The sequence below is a fragment of the Tyto alba genome, unplaced genomic scaffold, assembly GCF_018691265.1.
Source record: "Tyto alba isolate M040663 unplaced genomic scaffold, T.alba_DEE_v4.0 Super-Scaffold_26, whole genome shotgun sequence".
Classification (NCBI taxonomy): Eukaryota; Metazoa; Chordata; class Aves; order Strigiformes; family Tytonidae; genus Tyto; species Tyto alba.
In genome coordinates this window covers 11,513,833-11,534,279 of record NW_024881300.1, presented here as the reverse complement: position 1 = coordinate 11,534,279, position 20,447 = coordinate 11,513,833, and the positions used below count along the sequence as shown (strand labels likewise).

The window sequence follows — 20,447 nt, the reverse complement described above, 5'->3', positions numbered from 1 at the left end:
ATATAGTTGTCAATAAAAAATTCAATTTAGCCCATGAGTTTTCTACACTTTCACGCTGGGCTGTTCTAAAACCATTCCAAAAGCTTTATAATTTTCACATTATAATAATGTATTATATAAATGGCATCCGTGAATCTCTTAAGTGGAGGTTAAATAAACTGCTTCATAGCTCTATGTACAACAGAAGTGATTCTTGCATGGACCACTGGTTGGAACAGAGGCCTTGGCTTGTACCTCTTCCTGGGTGAACAGTGACCAAGAGTACTGTGTGACCACTTTGAGTGGCATGTAAAGTAGTATTTTTTGTCCTTTATATTTCACTTAAGTTTTAAGTCTTGGCAACCTGAAGGTGGCCTTTATCTATCATGAGGTAGATCCACCATAAAAAAAGTGACATTTGTAGTAGCATTGCAACACTGTTGGCAACTAGGAATTTTTCTGCCATCTTTATAGACTCACTGCAACACATAAGCCTGGATTTATTTTTCTCATTCTTTTTGGGTGACAGAATGTGTTTCATATTGTCTGTATCTGCATACTAGGTTTATTTACTTACAGCTGTTCTGTTTCTGGGGGGGAAAAAAAAAGTGTGGGGTGCATAAAATACAGTTGATTAGCACATGAAAAATAAAGTTTTGGGAAATTCTCAGAAAATGGTGGAAGAATTTGCATATGTTTATATAGGTACATATATATTTTCTACTTTAATTTATCAGGCTGACATCTTGGGAGTTCTTATGGTGAAATGTAGTCTTGCGCAGGGCACATTTTGACCCTCTAAATATAGAAGCTTGAAAACCTGGTATGTAATCTATGAAAATACAGAGAGTAAGAGGAGAGTGGTAAGAATACTGTGTAGGAAAATATGATAACGTGTTATTAATTTACAAAATAGGACTATATTATATTCTGAGGAAAAAAAATATTGCAGATGAATTAAGAATTATTAGAAGTGCTGAAAAATTATACCAGGAAGAATGAACACTGCATTGCTTCATTCAGAGAGTTGATACAATAGAACATGACAGATATATAAGGATAATAAATAGTATATAAAAAAATTGCACTTCAAATATACTTCTCCTACTGATTATTTAATCAGTGACCTTGAATGGTTGTGCTTTCAAAACAGGTACACAAAGTCTTACTTTTTTTTTTTTCTTATATATGTGTAATTAACCTCTGGAACTCGTTGCTACAAGATATTGTAGAAAACAAAAACTTTGTAAGACTTAAAAAAAATAATTACATTTTGGTATATATAGAGAGAACATGTCCAACTGTGTCAGATTTAGAAATGTGTTAACTATATGGAATGTCAATGTTTTTAGTATTGAGACAAACATTGATACGAGTTACAAAGAATCTTCGCTTGTCAAAGGGGTATATGATGTTTTACACTATGAGGTTTAGATTGCAGTGTCCTTTGAGGTCATTGTGCTTACCTGTTGTCAGAACTTGAATCTTGTATACAACTGTTTTGTACAGTTAGAGTTAGTTATCTTTTTTGTTGTAGCCTCAGAGGTCTTTGTGCTTTGGCATTGAAGCATTAAAACTGAGCAGAATTTATATTACTTAGATGGTTTATTTTTCTTTACACAGCCTTTTCTACTACAGAATTAAGAAAGTTCTGTATTAAGTGATATTTCAGCTGCAACAATGACATCTAGGGGCTGATTTATATTAATTTAATTTAGATACGTATCTCCTATTTTTGAGGAGATGGTTACTAATATGTTTACTAAATCTAAATTATTAGTATTTGCTAAAAAAGCTGTAAATCTGATATATGCTGTATATTCAGAGAATAGCCATGACGTTTTTAACTTCTTATTTTTTGTGCTTTGTTTTCCCTTGATCTGTCTTTTAATTATTTTAGTACTGCTAACACTGCAAATCAGTGAATCTCTCTCATTCCTTTAGACCTTGTATTTTTTCATGACATGTTATCAAATGATGAGGTTTTTTTCACTCTATATGTATACTTTTCTGTGAATTAAAGGGAAATCTCTTTGACTATGCTTTCGTATATGACTTATCCTGTTTCCTAAAATCAAATGTACTTTACTTTGTACAGGAAATGAGACCAAAAATCCCTATACTCAATCTTCTGCTTCCCCAGCTTTATGGGTCTGCAGATATAAGCTTGACTCCAGATTTAAACCCTATGATTCAGAGCCACCTCTAAGCTATACGTAAATCCAATTTTATGTGTGCAAGTAAGTGTATACGTAAAATACGTAATTGCAATTTAGAGATGATTTAACAGCATCTGTCCTATTATTTGCAAACTTACTTTCTTTCCCTTGAATCTTAGTTATTTGACCATAAGTCACTTATTTGGAATTGCTTTTTACAGAAAAGAATTTCTATATTTCTTTCTCATCAGCTTCTTCACTTATATTTACAACTTTTTCTCAGGAATAAGAATTTTTTTTTTTTTGCAAAATTCCCCTCATGCCATTCTGTGGAATAAATAGTACTATTTTTAACATACTGTCTTTTCATTAGTATTGAGGAGGCCTGAATAATAACCCTTGAGTGTAAGAAATAGGGAAATGCTCATCTTTTTCCTTAGATAGTTTCTTAAAATTTTGAAGTCATGTTTGTGGTTTTGAGAGAGTGTTACTGACTTGAGCAGAGAATTTTGAGTCAAAGAATTTATATAGCTTGAGAAAAGAGAGAACCAAACAGAACTGAAAAAAGCAAAATTAAACCCTAAGTGTTAGGTGCTCTAAAATGTAAACCTTACAGCTATGTTTCCATAGAACCTGCCAGTCAGTTGTTAGGAGGCACTCAATTTAAGAGAATGTGAAAAATAACTTGACATGAGATTGCTGGTGATACACCAAGAGAAGAAGGTAGGGTAAGCTAACTTCCTCCATAACTTTTCTAGTATGTAAGAGAAACAAACTATAAACAGGTGAGTTGAAAATAGTGAGACATGGAAAGCTCAAATCAAGGGACTGAAATGTTCTCTACAATAAAGGTGTTTTTCTGCTACAGCTATACCAACAGGAACTTTTTCATATAGAAATTACACTGGCATAGCAGTTTTTACCACAACTGCTGTATCTGCTGGTTTAATCTGTGAAGTAAGTGAAAACTTATTTCTGTCAGTGATATTGGCAAAATGTAATTATAACTGCATTCTGTACGTCACCAAAAATCACATCCCTAACTACTATCAGTATATGTTAGTAGCTGATTTTTACAGACTTTGTTAAAGTATCACAATGGACATACTTGTCTCTTGTTGAAATGTCTGCAGTGAGTGTAAAGCAGAAGAGGATACATCTGAGCTGTAGATGAGTGTGAATAGGATGGAAGGAAGGAGGAAACAGGAGAGAAAGATTTAAAAATTTTTTTAAAAAATAAGTGACAATACTTTTAATTTATATTTTTGCCTATACAACACTGTCATTTTATGATTCTGTATTGAAAAAGAGTGAGTTTGCAATGGTGACTGAAGGTGGTAGGATGCATTATGACTCAAAATGATTCAAACGCATATGTTCTACTGCTGCTGAAGAAGTACATTTAAAGAATAGCCAAACCATGCCATATGGCTACTTAATTCATAATTTGAAGTAAAATATGTAATCAAGAACATTGGATCCTCTGAAATCAGGGTACTGCAGGAGAAATTGTTACAGGCTACAATTTGTTGAACCACAATTTGTCGATTCTTTGGACTCAATTCTACAGTGAGCAGGAGCAGCTGAAAGTCAACAGAATCATCTAGCTTTCCAGTTAGGTTGTCCTTGAAAGTTCTCTACAGTTGTGGGAATGATGTTGTCCACTGGTGGGTGACAACAGGACCTTACTGCCATATTTTTTTTTTTTTGTGGGAAATAGATTAGTAGGTGTGATTCTTAAGAGGTGTTTTGCTGTTGTCTTCAAAACACCCAGGGCTTCTCCTAGTTCTTAGGCAGTTTTTTTACATCTATATCAATAAAAAGGCAGTGTAGTATGTGTACATATACTGAGGACAGATCTGTTTTATATCAGTGGAAATTGTAAGGAAAGTTTGGATTGCTTTTTACTGCTGAATTGGCCATGGGGAAACTCCACTTAGAATAGGAACAAAAATTATTCAGCTATGCAGAAAATATCAAGGCAGTTCATAGGGATTTGCCACATGATGTACTATATTTTAATGTCCATTATTATTTTCCCTTTTTATTACTTTGCATAGATACTGATATTTTTTGCCAGCTCTTACTCCAAACTGTGATTTTTAGGTATGTAATCCAATTAAGGGAGTGTAGAATGTGATTTATTACTGGCAGTTGTAGCAAGGGGAGTCATATGCACAGAAGACTCCTACAACGACAGCAAACTACCACTCCTTTTTTCTTGTTACAGTAAGTGAAAATACAGAAGTGTCCTTTGCATTCTTAAGAGAAATTAGCTGCACATGAAGTGTTGCATTATAGCAGGTACGTACTGATCCCAGTTGTTACATTTGCTGTTCATATATGCCCCAGTGACTGTCTTCTGTGTGTCTTACACATTCAAGAGAATTCCTTTGTAAATGATAAGCTGCAGTAAGCTTGCAATCAGATCATACATTGCATAAATTAATATTTCACTTGCAAAAGGGGATCCCCTAAAAAGAATTGGACTCCCTGGAGTTCTAATATAGCTAATATTCCTGTAAATGATTTAATTGATAATTTGTTTTTTACAGTTGTAGTTAGAAGGCATTACATTTTCCTCCTTGTTAAAGCAGTCATTGTAGACTAAAATAAACTAAATTCTAGTGCAAGAAAGAACTTCAAGAGTATGTACTACATGCTAGTTCCCAAAGATAAAATACCAAAATTTTTTAAACCCAGTTAGGTGTGAAACTAGTATATCCATGACTTAATTTCAGTATCAATTACCAATATAGATGAGAGTAAAGGTATTAAGGTTTCTTGCTCAGCATGAAAATTGGATAACTCAAATGAAAAAATAACAAGTGTTTTTGAGTACTTCTCATATCATTAAAGGGAGTTATGGATCAGTCCTCTGTTCTTCAGTGAATGATCTGGCTAGTCAGGGAAACTTTCTTATGTTCCATAGATTGATCTCTTCCTGCAGACTTTTTTTACTTGAGGTGCAATCTGTTTTTTGCCAAATGGGATTAGGTCAGGTTTTTTAATTAAGCACATAGGTGCTTGAAGTGGGTTTTAAGCAGTGGACTGTAATTGTAGAGTGTGATATTTCTCAGATAAGTTCAATGTAACAGCTACTTTAGCCTAACCTTGATAAATTTTGCAAAATTTATATAGTTGACTACATATTCGTCATGTGTATAATGGTGTGAGGCTCCTGTTATGCTCCTCTAGAACATTTAGGTATACAAATTTACATAATTTCTGAACATCCATACAAACACACAATGCTGTAGATGTTTCATAGTACTCAATAAATACATTGTTATGGTTATCTTTGTTAAAATATTTATTTGGTTTCCAAAACCTTAAATAAGAGAATTTACACAACTTTCCTCTCTATGCTAAAATAAATGTGACAAATGAATTCTCAATCCTACTGTGATTTTAATCTGAAAGTTTGAAAATGCAACAAACAAAAACAAACCTTGAAAAGGTACTGGACTAAACTTTTAATTCCCTGTTCAATTTTTCCAAGTCAAATTCTTGTTTATGGGTCTGTGTAAAATTAGAACTTCATGGTTTGGCTCACTTTATGAACATTCCTTTACATCCAAAGGTTTTTTTTTTTCCTCTAACCCTTAGCACTGTGCATGCATGCAGGTTTGCAGGTGCATGTGTATGCACTTCCATGTACATAGAGACATAAAATCATATTTTCATTGCAAATATGCATGTGGAATATGCACACGGAATATGTACACAGTGAGCATCGGACAACTGCATGAAAACAAAGGAGTCTGTGCATTCTTAGTTATTGAATCTTGTTACTGTTTATTAGATATGAGTAGACAGAAATGAACCATCACACTTTTCTGTAGTGACCTTGAGGTGGCAGCAGCATTACATTCAATTCTGCTATATACCAACTCCATTAAAGGTGAAAGTAAAATTTGCAATAAATCAAAATAATACTGATTGTTATAATTTTATTACCAGAGCATTAAGTCAATAAAACTTATCTGAAATGTCATTTGCATTGTATACAATTTTTACTAGTTATCAAGTATGTTTTAAAAGCATGTTTAAAGCAACCAAATGAAGAAATCAGTGATAAATTGTTTGAAAGCTGGTACTTGTCTAATGGTGTAGTAAAGCTAAAGTCTGTTTTGATCTCTTGTATTATAAAAGTCTGTTCCTGAAAGCATTGGTTAGTACAATAACATCTTCTGTCTTGACTAACTATATTTAATGTCCTAATGTCTGATTAAATATTTTCCTGCAAGTTGGCAGGTCCTTTTTCATTCATGATTTTATGTAGGAAGGTCATCTAATTATATGACACCCTTTCAGTGAAGGAGAATGTGTTTGTTTCTTTTAATAATGAGGAATAATGAAACTTATTTATGTTGGAAGTCAGAGAAATTTATTGGAGAATTACAACATGAGAAACATGAAAATTAAAAAAACCCTTTTAATAGCATATTCATTACCAAGAAGCTTGCAGGTAATGAAATAGTTGCATGAAAGCCAGTATATTGGGTGATATAATACTGCTCATGTCAGTTTTCAGGACATGGTTATTATGCATTTCTATGTTGTCAATTACTATTAGGTTACTAAATTATTATTAGCTAATTAGTCAAAATAGGAGGCACTAGAAGAAAAGGTTAAAAGCATTTGTTTTTACAAACTTCTAAAACAACTGATTGGGAAGCCAGTTGGTGTGTAGTAATATTCCACAACAATTTTGCCGTGTGGGTTGCACTGCTGCTCAGGTGTTGCTGTTCTGTAAGACCAACACAGGTTTGGACTAGAAGTTAAATGAGATATCTAATATATAGCCTAATGATATTGAAGAAACAGCATTCAAAAGTAGTCACCCTATCAAATGCAGAAAAATAATGTTAATGATGTGTTTATGAATCAGTTAAAAACTGATTTGAAGGAAACTAACTGCTGCTAAAGGAGTCCCAATAAATGATTAAAGATAGCTTATGTAATAGTGAAAATAATTCAGTGATAATTTAATGAAGCATAAGGCTATATTGTTTATTTAAGTTTTGGGTTTATTTAGTCTTTAGGGTTTTATGTTTAACTAAGATATGACATTTATACCTGTTTACCTTTATATTCTTTACCTGTGTTTCACTTGTTTTGTTTGTTGACCAGTTGTACCTTGACAGCTTTTTCAACTCCTCATGAAATACAAATATTAAATATATTAACAGAAATATAAGTTGAATTATAGCTCCAGAATGACATGTTATTAGATTTAAAAAGCAGATAGAGAATCACAAACCACAAGCCAAATGGAGATTACAGTGAATGAATGCTGTTTGGGCAGTGCCAGTGGTTAATAAAGCCAATACAAATACTATTACTTCACTACATCAGACATCTACTCTTCTACTGCTACTGACCTGTACTGTAATTTTCTTTTTGTCACACTTTGCTGTTTCTTAAACTAATTTCTATGATTCTACAAAATTTCCAAAGGTGTGAGTGACAAAGCAGCAGAATAACTGAGGTAACAACAGTGTTCCTGTGAGGAGTGTAATTCACAGTAAGTCTCTTCCTTATTTCTGATTTTAGCCTTGCGACTCTTTGTTGTCAAAATATATTTACCTCGGAAATAAAAGTAAGGCAACAATATATGTGAGCTGAACATAGCTAACATGGAAACTAACGTGTGTAATTTCTTAGAAATATAAAGAAATGAGGTTTAGAGCATACCCCTCACCTCTGTGTGTCAGGAACCTCAAATCAGTATCTCAAAATCAGAGATCTGCTTTTTATTTGTCTTTAGAGCACCGTAAACACACATTTTGTTAGAGAACAAAAAAATTAGTTGTCACAGTGGGGACTCTTTAAGTATACAAAATTAAAATAAACAGGTTGTCCTAAACTGCAGTGGGAGAAGAATTTATTATAGGTGTTGCAGAATACTCCAGAGATTTTGACCTGGAGCCAGTATTTTATGATATATTCAAATGTTAGTTTAACATTTGCCTAATGTTCGTGCACTAATGTTCAACAAGACTTTGTTGTGAGACCTTGTCCTGAAATCACAACACTGCTGTCTTAAAAGTACCATTACTGTACTGAAATGGAAGATACCTGATGTGATCTGTCTCTTTCAGTTAAGCTGTGTAGTATCTGATAAAGGGTATTTTATTATTTTGTGGAGTAATTTGTAGAGCAAAGAATATATTATAAACTGTTCAGTTAGCAATACTACTGTTTGGTAAAATCACATTACCTAGAACATTAAAACAATCATTCTAAAACATGATTTATAATGATCTGAACATGTTTGTAAAAAATAGATGACCATTGTACATTTACAGTTGACACAGAGGTCCCTAATGTCAAGAAAGCACTCTTGACCTTGATGGGTAGTTGCAATTCCATTTAAATCAATTGCCAATACAAGTCAAATGAAGTTCTTATGGCTGCCTAGTGTGCACTTTCCCCTTCTTCTGACATTATTGTTCTATTCCAAGTCATTCTTCAATCTTTTAACAGCTGAAAGGGACCTGCATTCTGCAGCTTTATGGGAAAACAGCACTAAGTTGTACTTCTCTGTTTTGAAAGCTTCCAGTCTTTTTCACTGACTCCATTTCCAAGCTAAGCAAACCACATCCTTTTCTACATGGAGTACTTCATCTGTTGCTGGCAAAGGCAAATATTTCAGTATTACGGTGAACACAGAATGCATTTTCTGTGCCTAGAATTTTACTGGTCATTTATTTAATTTAATAGAAAAGAAACTGATATTTTAACTTCACAAACTGGAGATCTTTGTTAGTTTACCTTTATTAAAAGCTTCCATTATATTAAATGTGATATATTCTAAACATGTATGTGATATATTCTAAAAATTTATGTTAAAAACGTTGGTGAATATAATTTTTACGGTGTTTTAGGGGGTGGAAGAGAAAGGAATATAGCAACAGAAAAATAACTTTTGGAGATGAATACATGAAAAGTGATATGAATTTGTTAAACACTTTGCAAAAGACAAAATTATTGGTTATACAGAACTTTCTAAAAATATCTGGGTTTCGTGTTATTAACTTACTTGTAATGTTTTCACTCTTCTAAGTGAATTTAAGTGTCTACCTTTTGACAAGTGGGAATATTAAAAGGTCACATCGTGGCACAGAGCTTACAAGGCTGAAAAAACCCAAGTACAGATACTTCCTCAAAGGCAGATAATACAAGCTATGGCTAATCCTCTTCCCCCCCTTCCCCTCTCCCCCCCTTTCATAAGTAGTCCAAGCTTTCAAAAGATCCTGTATTAATGAGAATAATAGGAAAATTAAATTTGAGTGATATGTTAGAATTAAATACATACAACAACTAATAAGAATTGATAATGAAAAAAGTGATTCTGGTTGTCAGTGGAACCTGGCTGGGATAGTATTAACAGGTTGCTGCAATTAATGCAAAACTAATCGCCAGTCCTCCATGGAGAAATGCAAATTGCAAGTCAGAAGGCCTGTTCTGTTCAATAGGATTTGTACTGCAGCTAATCCACTTAGCAGGATCTCATGTTTCTCTATTGAGGTGTTTTTTTAGGAAGTAATGAAGTATTATTCCATTCTAGAGATTCTGTGGATTTCTTTAGTTTCTATATTTTGACTCTTCTGTTTCTCCTACATATGTAACTATGTTTGCCTGCTCTTTCTTTCCCATTCCCATGGGCTGAGATCAAAGTAAGCAGTCTTATTTTGTTAATTTTCCTAAGCTCCTGGAAACTATTATACGAAGCTAGAACTATAGAATTGACCACTTGATGTGCAGGAAATGCTTTACATATACTATCCTTGTCTTTGCAATTGAAATTCAAAGATTCTGCTGTATCTGATGTTCCACCCATCTTCTGGTGGGCAAGAATAGCTGCATAAAACCTGAATTTAGTTACCTGTCATTTTCAGTGTTAAATACAAAATGAAATGTTTGTGTTTTAATTCATTTATTTAAAAGTACTCATAGACAACATTGTTTTGTTTAATGGTGTTTTACTCCTTACCATATATATGCTTATCAGCAGTTGGTAGGAGGAAATGTATCAGCTAAGAGTTGGTCTGTTCCTCAACAGACTTGTCCCTAAGCCGGGGTATTCAAATACCTTGAGTTAATTTCTGAAGAGAGTAGCTGTGCTGGAGAGAGGTAGAATGTGTCCTTAAGACATTGGTAGTATTGTAGGTAAGACATGTTTGAGGGAGGACACTGAATTGCATTTACCTCCCATTGAAACAAATGCAAAATCGTACCATTTGTCTTTAATTCGCTGGAGAAGCAAATCCAGGCATAGTGTAGAAATGAATAAAATTGGAACACTAATGCTTGATCTTATAAATACAGTTTTGATGGCAGTGTAAATATCACTGCTTTCACTGCTTTTAATTCTGACAGGATAATTCCTTTCAGAGCAAGAATAACATGTTATAAGTAAACTTTGTATATAATAAGGCAGTGTTACTAAAATTAAATTTTTGGCAAATATGTTGTCCAAAAGTACATACAAGTTGGTCAGTGTTTGTTTTTTTCACCAAGTGTTGTGTTTTATTGACATATTGAAGCTAAAGACCCAAAACATAAAAGGTTATGAAATGTCTTATCTTCTGTATATCACTGAATGTTTGACCTTTTATTGTATAATGTCGTCTTTTCATACATTGAAGATTTTGACCCAGACATGCAACCAAAGAGCAACTTCCAGAAGAAAGAAATAATTTTGGTTTGTGCAGCCTTTTACTCTGACATGAAAGCCATTTCTAAAAAAACCCCATCTGCTACTTTATTGTTTGATATCAGTGGCAGAATAATGCCCGATTTTAATATCATACTGCTCATCTATGTACTGCGCTAATTTGTTCTGTGACATCAATGAATCAAAGTAGAGTTCCTTATAGAAGAACATAAAAAGGAAATTAATCTCCCTGTGATAGCATTAATAATTTCAGAATGGACATGTTTTGCTCAATTATTGTAACCATTGAAAGATGTGTTTTTGTGGACTGTTAGATCAATATCACAACTGTTACACAAATGGGGTGTGTAAGAATGAAACTGGTACTTTTCAGTAGACAGTCAAGAGTGTCATTACTGATGGACAAAAAGTTTACTGAACAGTCTTGGTAGAATTTTATGATTACTTAAGGAAAGGAGACATGGAAGTGTGAAATTGGTGGGGAAGGGGGAAAAGTGCGAAAAAAAAAAAAAAGTCAGTTTTCAGTATGTCGGGGAAGATGGTGCGCTTGGCATTAAAGGTATCATCAACAGAGTTTGTAACCACTCTGTGTGATACTGGAAGAAATTTAGTGCAAATGGAGGCTAATTGATAATAAATTTCAGGGATACTAAATGCATCTCAGGAAAAGATGTGTAAAAGTATAGCATACTAGGGGTGTCATAATGTGTATTTAGCGTATATCTCCTGAAAATACTGTGGTTTTTAAAAAGTATTTTATTACTTTTTTTGCTGTTCCGTTTTATACATAATCCTTGTCAGATTCATATATTGTTTATTCAAAAGCATTTTTCTTTATGTAGCCTTCCCAAATATCCATACAGTTTAATTCACATCTTTCCCTACAAATAGTTATATACGGGATTTGACACACTAAAAGAGGATGAGCATTTGTAGATACAGATTGTTCCAAGTTCTTACACAATTCAGGAGCAGAAGAAAGGGTTACAACAGTAAAGCATGCCTGTTGGAGCTACACAGCATGATACCCACAGACAAGGACTATATTTAGGGTTCCAGTTGTGTGCTGAGAATAGAACTAAATGAGTACAGAGGCCCAAATGTGTCACTGAAATAATTATTGGCAGTATGGATCTGTGATCAAAATATCTAAATATATCAGAGAGTGACTGCAGAACTTAATAATAATCCAGGTAGGGATAAGATTTCAAATCTAGTATTTCCCTCTTTTTATGTTTACCACCTTTCACTTCTGCCCCCCCCCCCCCCCTTTTTTTTTTTTGTCATGTTCCCCCCTCAACTGTTAGTCAGTGGTGTTCATCAGCCTGGAGATGTGGTGGGTTGACCTTGTACTGCAGCCAGCCACACACCCAGCTGCTGTCTCATCTCCCTCCTCCACAGGATAGGGGAAAAAATAAGATTAAAAAGCTTGTGGGTCAAGATAAAGACTGGGAGATCACTTACCAGTTACTGGCACAGGCAAATCAAACTCAACTTGAGGAAAATTAATTTATTGCTAAATAAAACGGATTTGGGTGGTGAGAAACGACAAAATTAAAACACCGCCCTCCTCTTCTTCCCAGGCTCAAATTTACTCCTTCCTTTCCTACTCCTCTACCCACCCCAGCCCCAACCAGGGCAGGAGTTTAGGAATGGCAGGTTGTAGTCTGTTGAAAACAGTTAATCTCTGCTTTTTCTTTCCTCTCAAACTTTTCCCCTGCTTCAGTGTGAGTCTCTCTATGGGCAGCAGTCGCTTCAGGAAATAGCTTCCTTCTCTGGCAAGGGACCCTCTGTGGGCTGCAGTCTGGCTGCTCCCCCATGGTCTCCCCACAGGCTGCAGGGGAATACCTGCTCTGGCCCCTGGAGCACATCATCTCCCCACTTGTTCAGCGCCAGTGCTTGCAGGGCTGTTCCTCATACTTTTCCTCACACTTTCCCCTCAGTGCCGGGCAGCGTTTTGCTCTGTTCTCACACACGTTTTGGCAGCACCAGCGTCGCTGACGGGCTCAGCTGCACCCTGTGCTGGGGCGGTTGCGGAACCGGCTGGAACCGGCTGGCCCTGTCAGCACGGGGCAGGCCTGGCCTCTCCTCACAGCCCTGCAGCCGCCTGCAAGAAAACATGACATGGGCACCCAACGCAGTGTACTAATTAGATTTGTATTAATCTTCTTTTAATTTCTTCATTCATGTAAGACTGATATTAATGAGCTTGGTTTTTGTTTAGGAAGATGCAGTGATTTTTTTTTTAAGATTCTGTAAAATTTCTGACAAAAATGATATACTTTCTTCTACATTAGCACTGTGAGAATAAGGACTTTTTTCTGCATTGACTGAGATAATATCAGCTTGCGCCATCTGATACACTGTAATAATATCCTGTATTAAGGATGGTAGATGAGACAGTATGGTGGAAAGGCTTCCACTGAATGTCAGTAGAAACCTTGGGAGAATCAATACAAACTGAACCATCTGCATCTTCTTCTAGTCTCTTCACCACCTGCTTTGCTTTCCCTTCTGCCTAAGCTAGGGTTTTCAAAGGGAAATAGACTTAAAAGGTGTTCAGTAGTATGACATTTGAAGGAACTGCTTCTACAACAGTCATAGATTCACAGTACACTATTTTGACCACTGCAGATGTGCTGTTTGGATTGTTCTCATCTGTTTGAACAGTAACAAAGTGGTGACAGGAATATTGAGAGGTAATCCTCCTGTAAACATTGAGCAAGAGCTTGTTCACAATTGCTGTCGTGGAAATTAAAGGACATCTTCACAGTTCTTCTGGTAGATACTAGGGGATAGAGAAGTTTGTGGTTTTGCACACAGAACCCAAGGATCCACTTTATCTGCAGAAGTCAGACTTTTTAAAATTATTTTTTTATTTTTTTTTTTTTCTCTTTCTACACATGTATGCTCTAAATAGCATAGTCCTTTGGCTAGTTATTGAAATGAGGTGTCCCCACAGCAGTCTTGTGAAGTCTTTCAGGAAGATGCCCTTCACATACCATGTTCTTTTGTTGCTGTCCTCCAGGAAGCACACTGATAATGCGTGTTCAGAGAACAAACTCACATACTTCCCCTGGAAGCCTAGTTCAGAAAACCTTCCTCTTTAACTTCTAAATAATTTAAAACCTGGAAAGCAATGGACTCTAAATATGGATTTAACTGAAGTACTATTTAGACAGTATTTGTGAGTGTGGAAGCAATATTTGTCATTCAGGCTAATACCTTATAAGAGCAGGTAAAGATTGTGCTACATAGGAGCATGTAGAGTTAACGTCCATTTAGGTTTACTAAAAACCTGCACTGTCAACTGAAATATTTAGGTTATGAAACACATAATGCATTGTAACTATGTGTGCAATGGTTATCTGTTTACTAGCTCTCTGCTTTTCTAAATTCCTTCTACAAAATATTTTTTATAAAGATACAACATGCCGTATTTCAACGGAGTCCTGCAGGGAGAGATGCAATTAAGAATGTTATGCAATAATACATTATTTTTCTTACACATACTGTGTTTGTAAGCATCATATATGTAGGCAAAATTGCTGAGCTCAGTAATTCAGGTCTTTCAATCTCTGTACCATGTTGGCTGCTTTAGCAGTTTTAGCACAAAGGTAGTAGTTCCAAAACCAGTATTAATGATAAGAAATGGAAAATAGTTCATTACTTTTTTGTGCACTAATAATGAGCATGTTACTTTCTAAAGGTTTGCCAGATACTAGTTACTTTTTTCCATTTTAATAGAGATGATTTATGTCTGACAAATTCTCTGAAAGAGTGGTGATGGAGTAGAAATAAGCTTGAATTTTTGACACTCAAATGCAATGTCATTGTCAGTTAATACTCTTCTGTAAATTATAAAAAATAGTGATGAGAAAAACCTATCTGGTTACCAGTTGCTTTCCATTGGTTAAAGCTGGCCTTCATATTTCTTGTCTTTTGTCCAGGTTTTCTTTAAGTTTCTCAGATGTTGGACTTCCTGGACAATCTTTTTCATGGATTTTCTGCAGTTGCATAAATGTAAGATGAAGGAGATTTTAAAATATTTACCCTCAATTTTTGTTTTTCTAATAATGTAAATTCTACTCTCTTCTCACTGACATTCACAAGAATTCCATTTTACTTTCTGCAAAAGTGGGTCACTTAATTAAAATAAAAAGGTAAAAAGCTTGCTTTATAATACTGAATGCAGTAGTTCGGTAGGAAAAAAATCCAGTGAAGGAGTTTTTAATACTCTGATAAATCATAGCGATACCTTTTATTGCCCAATTAATTTACTACTATGTGCTGTAAATAATAATAATAATTAATAGCAGTCCTGTTTTCCTAACTTGGCTGGAGTTACCATCATGACCGTTCATGATGCTTCAATAAAAAATTAAACCTTTTGAACTGTAGGTGTGGGTGAATGTCTTTTATGGGAAGTAGCACAAAGTTTCAGAAGTTGATTTATTAATCTTTTGTGAATTAAACTTGATCTTGTTAGGTAACTTTGAAAGCTTTATAAACAAATATCTGGTAACTGAGCAAATACATTTTGTTATATGTGTAACAGTTTATTGTGTTGCACTTCTAAAAAAAAATTGAGAACACTGAATGTGTTCAGTTATAGGAACTTGTGTCTTATTATGCATAAATATTCTGCAGACATGTCTAAATTAAAACCATGAGGAAATGAAAAGTAATAATTTTTCCCTTACCTTGACTTTCTGGAATTTACAAGTGATCAGACTAACTTCACAGAGTAATTACAAAACATTTTTTCTCACATTGACAGATTGGGTATCTCTGAGTACTCACTGACAAATTTGTTTGATTTCTGGATGGTGGTTTGCTGTCTATGCTTTAAAGCAAAAAGATTGACCCCACCTTTGCAGCTAACCCAAAAGGCAAAGGTAACCCTTATTTCTTAGGTTCTCTATTTTGTAAATGCCAGCCAGGGCACAAATTCAACAGTAGATAGCCAGGGAACATTGTTATGTCAGCTACAGGTGTAGTCAGATAATGTGTGACTACTGAAGTACTTGCTTGTGATTACGAATTGAAATTGTGATTAATTTTATAATACCTGTAATCTGTTTACAGTGTTGTGGAAGTCAAACTTAGTTGTATGGTTGATAAATTGCTTTTCATGTTAAGCCTTTTAAAGCAGAAGTTTTTGATCACTGTAGTGAGTATGTGCAGAACTCCAGTAGTGTCATGTACTTGTAATCTTTATTGCATTTGTCTCTTCAGTTTGTCTTTTTGTGATATCTGTAGTTCATGAACCAGCTTTTTACTACTGCTCAGTCATTTCGGGAAGTACTAGTAGTATGTTGTTAATTGATGGCTCATTTATAAACAGAGCTGTTGATGTAAGCTCTCATGTTGATCTTCTACTCTTATTTTCAAGTTATTTGGTAGGAGGATGTACATACAGGTAAACCTATATGTTAAGAACACAGAACCATAAATTCTCTATGGATAATTATCGGCTCTTTTTAACACTGCTTCTTATGTAGTGTACTTTTTGATATTAATTTGCAATAGATATAACATCAGTAAGCAAGCTCTTATTCCAAAATTGTCAGTTTTCTGATGAGCTATGCTGCAATCTCTTCTTCCCAAGAAGAGTGATCAGTAAACTATATGGGAAGACTGCCACTGTTCCTGTGGAAGTTTCACTGAGCCAGGGCAGGAAATTCAGTCAAAAACCTTCAGGTGAAGATTGTGTCTGGAAAGATACTAACTAGAATAATAGAAGCTATTCATAAGCACCACTCCCCGTGCTGATATATTCTAGAAAGATTTGCCATAAGCTAATAAAGTAGACTTTCGACTTAGTCAACAGCATTGTACTGGCCAGGACCAATGTTTCAAAATTCTGAATAATTTATAACTTTTAATGTGGTTATTAATATTTACCTGGTTGGAAGCTGACATAGCTATAGGAACTAGACAGGATAGTAGTATGGGTGAAGATCTTTCTAAGGAAGCAGTGACTCCATCTTCTGGCTGAAAAGAGAAACTCAAGAATTTTTGATTGAGCCTTACTTGAGGACAAAGGTAGAAAATAGTAAAAGGTACTCTCAGAATTAGCGTTCAGAAAATGAAATGCAAATACCAGTAACAAATAAGTATTTCATTAGTTCCTCCCTTATTAATTGTAATTTTTTTTGACTGCAACAAGTTTCATACGCTAGTATAAAGTATATTGTAAGTACATCTTGAAAAAGAAATCTTTATTTCCTTCATGTTATATAGAAAAAGATGTTTAAAATAATTTTTTGAGAACGATGTTATCTTGAAAGCAATTTAGAAATTTTGTCAATACTATGGATTACTGATTGACAACTGATGGCAGTATAGCAGGTGTATTTATCTGATAATGAACATGTCAGTATATAAGACATAAGGTTAAAATTTGTCAGAAGGCATTTAGGAGCCTAATTCACTTCTATGAGGTTATTTAGTCACTCTGGAAACTATGATCCTTTTGTTAGGAATTGACTGGAATCAAGAAGATCTGTGATAATAAAAGATGGGCCGAATTCTGCAATCAATTCCTTATTAACCCAAATGAGTTGCTGCAGAGACTGAAAAAGCCTTCAGCCTGAGGTAAGCAGAGCTGTCCTTTCCATTCCCTTCTCATCTGTATATTGAGTCCAGCTATAGTGCAAAGAAGAAACGTCCCAGTTTATTTTGTGATGTTCTAATTTCAGTTAAGTATCTTAGGTGGAAATGCCTATTTCACCATGTGGAGGCAAAAGATAGAGTTGAGAACTTTCTCTGAATTGTTTTTACTCTGGATTTTTATACTCAAGGAAATCTTAAGGAGACACCTGTTTCAAGATGTACTTGTCCCTCAGGTGCTTGAGAATATCAACATTGGTGATCTCAAAATCACATCAGATTTGAAAAAACTATGAGGAAACTAAGTGGTCAAAGAAAGTCCACATTTAGACTTTCTTTTATAGATATGATTTTGCAAATAATTTGTTATTTTAGTTCACATCAATTTTTAAGAGAATTGGGATGTCTGTAGCAAAGTAAAATTACCAAATTATATTGTAGCAGTATACCAATTTCAATGGATCTAGAATGTGACAGTAAAGATTATTTGTATGCATTGAGCTTTATGTACATGTCTAAACAACAACCCTATTTATGGTAGCTTGTAACCTATGTCTACAGTTGGATAAACAATTTAACTATTCATGTGCATTATTTTTATATGATGGAGTGCAGTACAGTAACTACACCCAAAAGGATAATATTGCTCACTCCTCTTGTGCTGGAGAGACCAGCAGGGACTGGCCATTTAGGGCTATCAGTAAACCAATACTGTACTAGGGTGAAAGGAAGCATATGAATCATAAATGTAGCATGCTTCACCTGTTTTGTTGCTAGCTTTATGATTTCATGCTGCTTAAGCATTATGATTTTGTGATTGAACTGTCTGTTTTCCTCCCTTGCAGTGTAATAAGATGACATTGAAGAAAACCCTCCTCTTTGGGTTATAGTGTGTTTAAATATATCAACATTCGATCTGAATCCTTGAAATAGCCCTGATTTGCCCTCTATTCTTTTCAGTTTGTGAGTCTGCAGTCTCTTCTAAGTTACTGCATGGATACTTCAAAAAGAAGAGTAACAAGAGTCAAGAAGTTTTCTTCAGTTTGAGAATTTGACTCCCATTTTATTGTTTGCTTTTTCTTCCATGTCATCTTCTGTATATATCTCATGCTTGTTACACAGTTAATAGAAACAAGGATAAAATGGCTGTAATGTCTTTCCTGACAGTTTAAATACAGATGTCGGTATGAGATTTTATATTAAATATCCATATTTAGGAATACTTCCTTTTAAAAGAGCACCCACATTTCCAGTGAAGAGCTTTGTGCTAGAAGGCCTATTAGAAAAGAAAATGATAAGATGAGCTCTTTTTCATTTAACAAAATCAGTCTTTATGGCACTTTGAAACAGTTGATGCTGCAATCCCCTTTTGACAAATTCTGCAATAGGTTGTCATCAATTTTGTTTTAGCATAAATGAAGGTAACTCCAAGGATGATCCAACAGTGTCAGACTGATTGTGTCCTTTGTGGCCATTATTCAGGAGGAGATTGGCTGGACTGCTGCTGTCAGAATTCCTAATTTTTGCCATACTCCTGACAGATGACGTATGCTCCCTCTGTGCTACTGATGGAATTAGCTGGCAGGCTAAACCATCTTTAGGAACTCCAGCCATGCTGATGTTCATTTTTGCTCCATGCAGCCTACTAAGCAAGCAAAATGTGGATGAGCTGGAACGAGTATTTTGCGGTGTCCTTCCTCCAGTTCCTGGAGTATTCTGTAACTTTACTGATGTTTAAAACCCTTGAAACAAAGAAGAAATCCCAACTCTTGGAAAAAAGAACCTAGTTCTTTTCAGAGTTCTGTACTACACCTTAGTGTGACCCTAATTATTCTCAACCCTATAGTGTGAATGGGCAGAGCACAGGCCTGGTCATGTCCAGAGCTTTTCTACTATCTTTGTCATGTACTAAGTACTCAATACATTTATCTACAGAATTGTGATCATTAACCAATCATTAATATTACTGTTTCATTGAATTGTACTGAAAAATTGGTGAAGATTGTTCATCATAGTTCACATTTTAATTAAGTTGATGAGTACTGAATCACAGCGGGAACCACATCGGTGATACTGTATTTGTGTATAAAGGTGTGGATGGGCATCTTCTAAAAGTACGGACATGCCTAATTCCCACTAATCTTCAAATAGCTCTCAGAGCTCATTTTTTTTTTTTATTACAAATTGGGTGTTAACCTCCATCTTTTTCATCTTTTTAGTGAGCCTTCAAAGTGGCTGCTGGACTGTCATTACTTTGCTGTATCTGTAGATAAAATGGGTATAGATATTATTGCTATTATGTGTGGCAAATTATATTTAGTAACTTTGTAACAGATTTCTCATAGCTATGAGCTCTGCAGTGATGAATCGTGTCTCCATGTCTTTGAAACTCCTTGTTAAGGAGCCTGTGTTTGGATCTCTGAGTGCAAGTGGTAATTTTGCTAGAGATCTCAGTGAAAGGAGGAAGGAAGCAGATGTGATCAGATCCTTGTCCCCTCTTCTTATTTCTACAGTGATGTCAGAAGCCTTAAAAGTTTCCAGACCTCCAGGTCCCTTCAAGTCAGCTTAAGTTCTGACAACTTAGAATGATCTGTAGTTTATTTAGATAATTAGACAAAATGTGATACTCAACTCTTTCATTGTAAAACCAAGCAGAACCCAGCCAGTACACTGTAGTTTTTGTTTAAGTTAATTGATGTTTGAAACTGTAACTGTTAGAATTTTTTCTTACTATTTCATTTCTTCTTATTACTTCTGTCAAGGAATAGATAAATCTGAATTTTTTTGAACAGGAGATACTATTTCACTCCAGAAGAGCTTTCTGTGATTTTTTCAAAGAAAAGATGGAAGTTTCGTTTTTAATTCAGAGGAAGTAAGATCAAATTCTTAAGTCAGTTTAGACATAAAAAGTGAACAGAAGGGTTTGACACAATAACATGTCATTTAGATTGTTCAGGTTACACATTTATTTGAGTTTCATCTTCTTCTTCTGAAAAATTTATTTATTT

General features: G+C 34.8%; 1 long non-coding RNA gene across 1 annotated transcript in view; it reads left to right on the top strand.

Annotated features, from left to right (window-relative positions):
* The first annotated feature begins 14,772 nt into the window (after positions 1–14,772).
* Positions 14,773–20,447, top strand: part of LOC116960231 — an 88,878-nt gene continuing 83,203 nt past the window's right edge. The window contains exons 1-2 of the long non-coding RNA XR_004406274.2: positions 14,773–14,847; positions 17,310–17,424. This is a non-coding gene — a long non-coding RNA (uncharacterized LOC116960231). The remainder of the gene's footprint in view (positions 14,848–17,309; positions 17,425–20,447) is intronic.